Genomic DNA, 9,696 nt, shown 5'->3' on the forward strand with positions numbered 1-9,696 from the left:
GTGACAGGATCAAGATGAAGTGATAGATTCTGAAAAAAAAACAACTCCCATTTTAGTTGCTTGGTTTCTTGATTACAAAGTGCAAAACAAGCTGCATATCTCATGTCTAGATGGATATGTATATATTGTTTCTAAGGCCACACCTGGGGTCTTACCCAGTTAAATTTAAAGTTGAAACGGGTGAGACAAAAGTTGGACTTTATGTGACTGAACTGACATTAAACACAAGATGTTTGACTTACATTTGAGCTGCCTAAACTCACCAGATTTTTTATTAAAAACTCTTACACTTCTTATGCAGTCTATACATTGAAATGTAGGGATTGTGTCTACTTTAAGCCAGTATGTCTCCCACTACTAAAAAAAAAAAAACTTACAATTTTCTTTCAAATCCCCCCAGAGTTCAGACATCCAAACGCTCATTGACTTTCACTGTTTCTGAAACCAGAATTTCTTTTTTCAATACATTTAAAAAAAAAAAAAAAAAAAAAAAAAAAAAAACCTGGCGAGTTTATTCTTCCTTCAAGATATTCTTGCATCTTCTATTTCTCCCTTTTAATCCCCACCTGACTGAAAACTGTTCCTTTCGTGAAGTTGTCTATACAAAGTTTGGTTGACTCATGAAACATCAGTAAGGGGTTTAGAGACAAAAACTAAAAATGACTGCTAATAGCATGCTTTTATAACTGTTGTCAGGATTCAGACTGTACCCAAGTGAGCAGCTCGGCAACAGACAGACGCAGAAACCAGCAGGTAACGGTAAGTGAATGGAATATTTACAGGTGGGAACCGGAGCCAGGACCTGAGGAGCAGAGAACGTGGTGAGTATGGAGTCTGTGAGGAGAGGAACAGCAGGTAATTTTTCCAGTGATAGTTCTTACGGTACAGGGATGAGTCCAGAACACAGAAGAGAAGACAAGATTAATCCTTGCACAGCGGTAGTCCGGTGTAGGTTCCAGTGAGCGGTGTCCAGGTGAGGGGAGTATTTTCAGAGTGAAGGTAGAGTGATGATTCAGAAGGCGGCAGACCGATCTCGTGATCCAGATGGCAGCAGGAGCAGGAACAGGCAGGTTCAGTTGTACAGGTGAGTATTTAATTAGACAGCAGGCACTTGGATGCAGACCAGACTGGTTCCAGATGGGCAGGTAATCCTGAACACAGGTTTGTGGTACAAAAAAACAAAACTAGCATCACAACAGGGAGTTCACAAAAACACAGCAAAGTTTCTCTGAGGCTCTGCACTTTACCGCATGGTAAACAATGCTCCAGCGCTGGTCTGGTTCCCACTGCAGCCTTAAATACTCCTCCGACTCTGATCAGCCTGATCCGTCACAGGTGTGAGAGGAGTGGTGACGAGGCATCAGTCACCTGCTCAGGAAACGCCCACCAGGAAGCGCTCACACACACACAAAACCACCAATCACCACAACTGTTACAAAATATAAAAACTGTAATCATAAATGGATAAAGATATAATAAATTTTGGTAGGTGTATGTACTTTGTAATTCTGTTAATTGTGTGACAAATTTTGACTCAAGAAAGCGACAGTAAGATAGTCTTTGTGGGTGTCTTGAGCCCATCATGAACTTTCCTCAGTTTTGTGTCTCCAACCCATTTCAAGAGAACTAGAGCTGTACTGTAACACCTGCATGGGAGCTCCCCGAATTAGGTGAGAATGCAACTAAAAATGTGCATATTTTCTTGCAATTCTGAGTCACCAACTAGTTACTAACAATCGCCAGTCCACTGATATACTACCTTTAACCTTCAATTAAAGAAACCCTGCTGTTTTAAAAAAAGGGAGGTACTGGTGCAGCATTATGTTTCTTTTCTGTGTATGTTAATATGAACAAAAACATAAATAACAGACTTTTTCAATACACACCGATAATGCAACTCTTAGTCCTCACACTAAAAATGCCATAATTCCTTATTTGTTTGCTTGTTTTTTGTTTGTTTTTTTCTCAGTCAGAACGTTGTGCTACTGAGTTTAGATCTGGTTTATATGTTGTTGACACAAAGAGAAATGCCAGGATCTGTTTTCTCTGCTGATTGGCATACTTATGAGGAGCACTGGGATTTAAACTCACACAGTGAGGAGGACGTTTGCTGAACGTCAGGTCTCATTCTGGAATTTTAAACAAAAGCGAATTCTGATCTTGGGCAGGTTCCACAAGTTACTGCATGTTTGATAATTCCATCCATGTTTATCATCGAAACACGTTTGTTTTTAATTCAAACTGTCTCCTAGAATGGATCAACAATATGTAAATTGTGCAATTATTAAACCCAGTATCATGTTTTTATAAAAGTGTTAGCAATTATTCCAAAGGAAACTCTGATGGAAATGGACCGTGGCCTCCTGCTGCTCCTGGTCTCCTGCACAAGTTGAGCTCCACTGGAGGAAACTTTAATTGCAGGCAGGTCTGTGTTTACTCAGCAGTGACAACAGCAGCCACTGAACCTGTGTTTATTTTCGACTTTCAATGGCTTTAGAGGAGAATAAATCATCCTCGTGCTGCTGCATCATAAAAACCCCTCAAAGGAGATGTCAAGTTGAAAGAAACCTGCGTTATGTAGAGAAGCAAATGTTTTTGCCTCTTCTTTTTTCTTTTGGCAGTGCATAAAGTCCTTTAGCTGATGCATTAGCACATAATTGCTTCCCTTACTTTTCAAAATGTGAAATACCTATCCTCGTCCATTATTTGTGGGCATTCAAGAATTTCAACATAATAGTTCTTGGCCCTGTGCTATTTTCCACTTAGTGTCCCATTTTATGATTTAAAAAAACAAAAACTCAATGATGGACCATTAAAAAGCTATGCAGAGAGAGATTTTAGTTACCATAAGAATGTTTTTTTTGCTGGTCCTCTTTGACCTAAAGAGGGGGTGTTTGGGACTCGCAGTGGGGAGTGCTCCCAGGGGTGCCTGGGATCTCTGAGAAGGGGGAAAGTCATGACTCAATGATGAGGAGGTGCTAGATATTACAGTCAGCTCACGTCTGTAGAGCAGGAGTTGATATACTGAATATAGCTGTGTTTCTAAACCCCACAGGGAAGACCCCCCCCCCCCCCAATCACAGGGCCTCCAGTTCACAGGAAATATGAGAAGGAATGTAGCAATCCAAACAAAGTCATCATGGTCAGCACTAAGTAATAGCTGAAGAATGCACAAACATGGGTATAAAAAAAAACATTGTTTTTAAATTAAATGTACACTCATCGTTAAGATTTCCTCACACTCATGCAGGTCTTCTAATGTTTGGGTTTTACTTTGGAGTATTTCTTTCGTTATCATTGAACGAATGAACCATGAATTTACAAAGTCATCCTGCTCCAGTCAAGACCTTTAACATAAACTAAGAACATTTCTGAAGAATTTTTCAAGAGTGCCAAAGCAGCTACTGCCTGAAATTCCAACATCCATCAGTCTTCTTATATAAAGCCTTATAGTATTTCAGAATTGATTTTGTAATAATCTAACCTGACAAAATGACAATGTTTTAATATATATAAACTGTACAAAAAGTGTAAAGACTTTGGAGATGAGAAGAGTTTCTTTGCAAAGATTTTAGTAAGTGTAGACAGCTGAAAGTTTAGAGTGCATGACATCATGTTGTAAAATCCCCACAAAACAAAATTTAAACTATTGAAGATATCGCATTGCCAGCTCAGTTGCATAAAGTCCCAATTTCCTAAATGTTGCTGTGTTTGGAATCATTGTCTTATTTCATGACCCAGATTGGTCCAAGCTTCAGATGTCAGAAAATGGCCTCACATTTGGTCTGCAGAGGAGTTCATGGTTGACTCAATAGCCACAAGGTGCCCAAGTCTTGTGGCAGCAAAACAAGCACAAATCATCACTCCTTCACCTCCATGCTTGACAGCTATGAGCTGTTTGAACTGATCAGCTGTCTTTCGCCTGTGCATTATAGCCAAAAATCTCTACTTTAGCCACATCTGTCAAAGGTCATTGTTCCTGAAGTCTTGTAGTTTATTCAGATAAAACTTCACTAACCAAAGTCATGCTGTCATGTTCGTTTTAGAGAGATGAGGCTTTTTAATGTCAAACCTCCTCAACAAGCAGGGATTTTTTAGCAACTTTACCCTTTAACCTGCTAATTAAAGCATGTAGAGCCTGAGATGGAGCTGGGTTTTTTTACTCTCTCCCTCTCTCTCTTTTCTTAGCATTACACAGTCTGACCGTGGGGTGAAGTTGCTGAGATGGCCACTCCTGAGAAGATTGTCAATTGTCTTAAATGTTTTCCTCTTGTGAAAAATCTTTCTCAATTTGAAATGATTGAGTCCAAGTTGTTTAACCCTTTCCAGATTGATGGGCAGCAACTGCTACTTCTCTATAGTCATTGCTTATGACTTTCTACCCTGACATTGTGTTAACACACATCTGTATGCTCCAGAGCAGCGAACTGTCAAAATTCCTGCTTTTATAGAGGCACTCACACTGATGATGATCAGCTAACCAATTAGTTTGATCAGCAGCACCTGGCTGATAGTGAACCTCTTATAAATCCTGTGGAAGCAGAGAAAGTAGACTTAGTTTTTCACATGCAGCTTATTTTGTTTTTGTTTAATAAATCATGAAATTGTGGAATATGTTGTGGATTATTTGTACATTTGAGATTTAAATAATTTTGGGACTTAAGACCCCTGGAGGAGCTGGCCTAAATGGCTGGGCCTCTCTGCTTAGACAGCTCCCCTGCGACCCGACCCTGGAAAGGTGGAAGATAATGGATAGATGGATAGAACCTAAGACCAGATCATTTTATTATGTCCCAATATGTAATATGTACTGAAAGTAGGTAGAATTTCTTTTTCCATGAACTGTAATTCTGATTCTTCTGTCTAATGAACATATTTTTGTCTGAAGGTGACAGGTTTGCTGACACATTGAGCCGGTGCCAGGATATCCTGAAGGCCCACAGTGGAAGCAGATTCTTCTGGAGGCCACAGGATTTTGAGGCACAGGACTGTGAACCTCTGACTATTGATGCTTGCTTACCTTTTCCTGGTTTAGGTCATTGTGATTCAACACTGGATTGTTGTGTCAACATCCCGTGTTCCAAATACATCTGTTCATGCAAGTACATGTGAGTGTGTATATGTATTGTATTGCATGCCTGTATTTTAACTGCATAGCTTAAACTTGATTTAAAGAAATAATAATAGAAGAATGGAACTTAATTTAAATCCAAGTGATGAAATTCTTTTCTCTGCACTTTAATTTTAGATATGATAAAATGTTTCCCTTATCATTTTCTTGACATAGTAAGAACAAGCACACACAGCCCCCAGTCTAATTTGTTGGCTGTTCATTACTGCTAGACCACTGTGGACAAAGCAGTGCCTGTTATATCCAGCTCTAACTATATTTCTGAAACGTTTGTTCATTCGCAACTAATTAACTCCTGCGCGCAGTGCACCGGAGTGGAGAGCAGAACGGTTCTAACTGTCTCAGCCTTGAGTAAACAAGACCCCAGTGGGAATAAGGGTCTTGTCTTGGCTGGCTGGCTGGCTGGCCCATTTTAATAAATCGATGCGCTAATCATCGAGTGCCCTGGATGTGCTTCCAGTCCCTATCCCTTTGAGCTTAATTTAATTAGGTTTTAGAGCTGAAAAGCCCCATCGTGGACACAGAAGTGCAAGGTGTAATTGATTTTTTTTCTCTCGTCCTAATATTCTCTGCTTTTAGGTGGAAATTATGTACAGGGTGAAGGTAATTTAATGACAAAAACATCAACAAAGGGCCAATTTCTCTGACTTAGGGGAAGTTTAGTTTATGATACAGCTAAGGCTTAATGAAGGAAGAATAATCCTTTACAAATAGGTTGTGTGCACGGACAAGGCCATTCTCCTTTTGTACAGACTTTTTTGTGTTTTCCCCTACATTGCCTCTGCATTGTTAAAAAGTAAAAACACAATGCTCGGGTTGTTTAACCACTACTGCATAAAATCAATGAATGATTTTAGTTTTGCACAGTGTTTATTAAAAGCAAAAATGTGTGGCTGTAAACTGAAAACTTTTGTTCTGGGATTTTCAGCTAGAATTTAAATAACATTTCACGTCTAAATATTTCCCTGCTGTTTTGTTCACACTTTTACTAACTAGCTGCTAATCTAAAATGTTAAACTAATTATCGCCTTGAAATGTAGCTGGTAAACAAACTGGTGAAATGGAAATAAAATGTGCCAATGTGTCTTTTAACATTGTCGTGCAAGATATGTCTAATGTCTAATTACCTTCTGATGCCAGACAAATTTCCCTTTCCACAAATGCAACCCTCTAGTGTTTCTGATAAGTATTGTGACTGGTATAAAAGCTGTTTTAAGATTCTGCTGCTCATAACTGTCTCAATCCCTGTGATTTTTGCTCAACATTTCCTTGTACTAAATTGATAAAAATCAACAAGCTGGGTAGTTCCCGTATTATTTCTACTGCAACATCTGTGTGTTTATGTGCTAAAAGGGTAAAACGTAGATGGAAATTCTGCATTAGTAGACATTAAGAAAGGTGGAATGCTCTATCCCAACTGGGGTGAGTCTTTGCCTTAAGCAGAGGACTTCAAGTTGTGCTTCCACTACCACTTTGTGTAGTTTATAAGTAATGTAGACTAACGCATCAAGGCTTCGTCTGCACTAATGAGGGTGTTGCTCTAGTTTGTGGTGGTAAAGAAGAAGCTGAGACAAAAGGTGAGTCTGTCAATTTACTGGTTCTTTACATGGATCATTTCTGGCTCGACACAACTTTGGAGCTGGAGAGTGTCACTGAGGAGAAGGATGTCTGGGATTCCCTCTTGGACGTGTTACTTTCATGACTCAACCACAGATAAATAAATGAAAATGGTTGGACTGGCATTAGCACATCCAGCTAACAAACTAACATCTTTAAAGAACCTTGTTATATTTCTTTTATCAATGACCCACTGCATATGCTGCTATGGTACAGGTTGCTGATCTGTTTAATATTGACATATTAGCTTTTTAACATTTATCTTTTACTCTCTGAATTTCAACAGCAGTTCATTTTTGTCCCAAATGCAATAGTTAATCCTAATTTTAGAAGCATTTTCACTTATTTTATTTAAGGATAAATAGTTGCCAAATTTAGTTTAATTAGGGGGAAATGCATGTAAACATAAAAAAGCACTGCACCAGATTTAGCCACCAGCTAATTTCCATCAATAGTCCCTGATCAGTTAAAAACAAAGTACTTAAAAATACCAATATGAACAAGATTGTGAACCTGAAACAATAGTCTTTCACTTTGTCATCATTTACTTACAGCTTCATTGCATGAATGTCATTTTAAAGTTTCATGTCATATAGAATGTACAAAAACAGATTGTAAATGACTAAATGACTGTTTATGAATCATAGTCTGAAACATAAGCACCATATTCAGAAGTTGAGTCAGTGCAGAAGTGAATAAGAAGCTTGCTTCCTAAGATATGTGCTTCAAATGATGCACAGAGGGAACAAGCTTCGAGCCTTATGAGGTAAATGCATTGTTTAGTTTTCCAGGCAGCAGAGCCCACTGTGGACTTTCCTGTAAAAAAAAAAGTCAAGAAGAGGCTCTTTATCATGTCTTGAATCAAATTAATAAAGAATTAGTCTCACAACACCATTTTATTTAATGTTCTAAACTATTCTTGTTTGTGAAACAAGTGAAAGAGTACAAAATGTTTGCAACTGTAAGTCAGTATTGCCTGCTGCCAAAAAGCAAAAGGCAGCAGGCAATAATGTTTTCTTTGTGTGTTTGTGTTTGCCTGTTGTATTAGAAAAATATCTCATGAAGTAGGGCATGGATTTTAGTAAATTGTTCAAAAGGTTATCATTGGATGTACATCGACAACTGATTCACTTTTGTAATCAACCCAATATATGATAACCACCACAAGAGACTGATCTTAGAAAACACAAAAGTAGCTGTTACTCAGTCAATTTTACAGATATTGAGCTAAATTTTGATGTGGTTGTAGCAAAATGTTATTGCTAACTCGATTGACAAATTGTGCAAGATGGTGTTAGATTGTGAATAACATTATTTTTGAGTTTTGACCAACAATTTCTGCATTGATATTAGACCGGGTTTTGTTTGTATGAGTGTTCAAGTCAGTACACAGTGGTGCACCTTATTGAACAGTGGTTACTTCATGTCAGAGAGCCTCTCCAAACCTTTAAACTCATTACTTATTTAAGGGTGCCTTGTCTGCCCTAGTCAAGCTATGGCCTTGCTTCTGGTGTCAGTATCTGCTCGAGTCAACATTTTTGCATCTCACAAGGCTAACTGATATTAATATTTCAGATGAGGAAAGCAAACAAGCCCCAGTCTGTTCCATGATTGGCAGATAAGGTGATGCACCGTGGGAGATAAGTGATTTTTGGTTAAAAAGTAAGTCATACACTGCTGTAATTAAAATTAAAAAAAGAAAAGAGAAACTGAAATTTATTGACTAATTCGCAAAGTTTGATTAAATAATTCCTGTTTGGACTAAAACGCATCAAGCTGATTCCAAGAGGCACAGATGTCTCATGAATAAAACATCAACTCTGTGAGGAAATATTTGCACTCATGGTTATGATTGTTTTCTTGTTTATATCTGGCAATACTGAACTTGCACTTTTGTATGACATTGCAATTGTGATTTTAACTCATAATTAAACACACCAGCTGTGAGGCACATGGTTTAAATATCAAAGATGGAAGGATTTTGTTAAAATTTGCATGACACATTCTACTACATTTTTTTTTCTTTTTCTTCATCTGGATTACATTCAAGCTGTACAGATGGTCCAAAATGCATCAACAGAGTATAAAAGACATGCATGTAAAAGACATTGGATATAAAAAGTTTTACTAATAGGAAAATTTGTTGCGTCATTCAGACTTTTCATTTTTCGTGCAAAGTTGTAAGAACCCAACCTAGACTAACGTGACTTGGGACAACATTGTGCCTAAAAGACAGTAAATTAACTAGGGCTACCTGGCAGACATGGAATATCTAAGTGTTTAAAAGTAAAACATTTACTGTTAACTTATAACCTGGAATTTAGAAGTAATTTATGGAGAGTTGTTGTATTTTTTTCTCTTTTTTTATTGATACAGCATAATTGCCACTTTAAAGATCCCTCCATCCATCCATTTTCTTTACCTACTTCTCCATTCCGGGTTGCGCAGAGCTGGTGCTCATCTCCAGCAGTCACTGGAGAGGCGGGGGACACCCTGGACAGGTCGCAAGTCCATTGCAGCACTTAGAAGATGAAAAGTATATTTTAAATATATTTTATCAAGAAACAAACAAGAAATAATACAAAAAATAAAAAATAATAAAACAAAAAGCCACCATCCAAAGTCAACACTTTGCAGAGCCACCTTCTGCAGCAGTTCCAGCAGCAAGCCTCTTCAGGTATGTCCATGTAAGAGTTTGTTTTCCATTTCTATGACAAAACTGTTCCTTCAGGCTGGATGGGTGCTGCTTGTGTCTGATGAAAAACAGATGATGATGACATGATTCTGCCATCACTGTGCTTCACTGTGAGGAGGGTGCAGAGCAAATTCAAAAGTGTTAAATGTTTTGGTGTTAGCAGACTTTGTGCAAAAGCAGAGTTAATTTTACACTTATAGAGTCACATTCTGTTTATGTAACTCTGGGATGTATATTATTAGTAGTTAAAATC

The 9,696-nt window shown here is 38.0% G+C and overlaps 1 long non-coding RNA gene across 1 annotated transcript; it reads right to left on the reverse strand.

Annotated features, from left to right (window-relative positions):
• Positions 1-471: 471 nt before the first annotated feature.
• Positions 472-1,241, reverse strand: LOC112451361. The gene is made up of 2 exons (XR_003040172.2): positions 882-1,241; positions 472-802 (listed from the first exon to the last, which is right to left on the reverse strand). It is a non-coding gene; the product is annotated as an uncharacterized LOC112451361 (long non-coding RNA).
• Positions 1,242-9,696: the final 8,455 nt, after the last annotated feature.

This window comes from Kryptolebias marmoratus, linkage group LG21, assembly GCF_001649575.2.
Source record: "Kryptolebias marmoratus isolate JLee-2015 linkage group LG21, ASM164957v2, whole genome shotgun sequence".
Lineage (NCBI taxonomy): Eukaryota > Metazoa > Chordata > Actinopteri > Cyprinodontiformes > Rivulidae > Kryptolebias > Kryptolebias marmoratus.